Raw genomic sequence first — 1,517 nt, 5'->3', positions numbered from 1 at the left:
TTTATATATATATATAAATATAATTTTATTATAATAATATTATATTATTATAAATTATATATATATATAATATTATAAATACATATATATATATTATATGTACATTATTATTATTATTATTAAATAATTATATTAATATATAAAATATATAATATAAATAAATATATTATTATTATATATATATATATATATATATATATATATATATATATATGCACACACCGCGCAATTTTGCACTTTAGAATTTTCCCCAAAAGAATAAAAGTCTGCAGTCTGCAATTGTTGCACTCCGGCAATTTCCGAACTGTGTTCTGTCAACCTCGGGAGCTTATATATTTAATGGTTCTGCTCACCTTGAACGAGACACTGCCATTCCTGTACGAATCCCGCGTTCGTACAAAAAGAAATTTATTGTCACGAATTTTCGAGTCGCAACGTACTCTGGATAAACGAATAATAAACTGAGAACGTTGCATCGTAAAGTTGCTGGTTTTTTTTCGATTACGCGACAATTTGCCTCATAAGTCGCACTAACGTTTCCAGGCCAGCTAACAAGAGCCATCTGTACATCGATCGCACAGAGTCTCTTCGCAATGAAATATTACCGCGATGATCTCTCGCGAATCTCGAGCACCTAACAACGCCATATTTAAATGCCAAACGACACTCTTTAGAAACGAAAAGGAGAAAAAAGGAGAAAAAACCGTGGACCGTGGATTTCAAACTGGATTTCGAACAGGCTCGACGTCCACGGTCCACTCGTCCACAATCTTGCCGGATCGTTCGTAAGATGTAAAACGAATTTTCCTGAAGCTAACTTCGTCTCTCAGTTTGGAGGGCGAGATGGTAGGGAAGTTAGCTTCCTCGTGCAAGATCGTCGCCGCAAAATACTCTATGTACATGGTTCTTAAGTAGACGTTTTTTCTTACTGTTAACTTTAACGTGTAATTTACCGATCTTATAGGCTCCTTAGGCGTGGGATATTTCCGCGTCGCATAGAGGAGGATTGTACACGTTTGTTCTACGCGAGGCGAAAATCTATCGTCGATCAATCACGTATGCAACATCCGTACAGTACTCCGATTGTAATGGATGAATCTTTTCTTCGAGAAGGATTTTTGTTTCTTTTTTTTTTTTTTTTTTTGGTGTGTGTTTTAAGAGATGCTCATTCTTCTATGTCGTAAGTTAAGAGGGGACACGCGAGACCTCCAGCCAAAATGAAAGTCTTTTTGAAATCGCGTACGATTGTAGTACGATTAGGCGATAATTAACTCCTTGCAGTTCGATAGTTTCTAGACTATGGATATTTATATGTTACGTTTGTGAAGGGCTTGAATGAACTTTTGAAAATGTTCACAACGCATACATGTACATTTCCGTTTCATAAATTTACGGGCAAAAGTGTATTATGGCAGATTCAAATGTATCAGTTATTTTTTAATATTTAAAATTGTGTAATAAGTTCATTCGCATTTTTTTTCATTTTTTTTTTTTTTTTTTGGATATTGTTTGGATAT

The sequence above is a fragment of the Frieseomelitta varia genome, unplaced genomic scaffold (genome assembly GCF_011392965.1).
Source record: "Frieseomelitta varia isolate USP_RPSP 00005682 unplaced genomic scaffold, Fvar_1.2 scaffold_444, whole genome shotgun sequence".
Taxonomy (NCBI): domain Eukaryota; kingdom Metazoa; phylum Arthropoda; class Insecta; order Hymenoptera; family Apidae; genus Frieseomelitta; species Frieseomelitta varia.
This window is presented reverse-complemented; position numbering follows the sequence as displayed.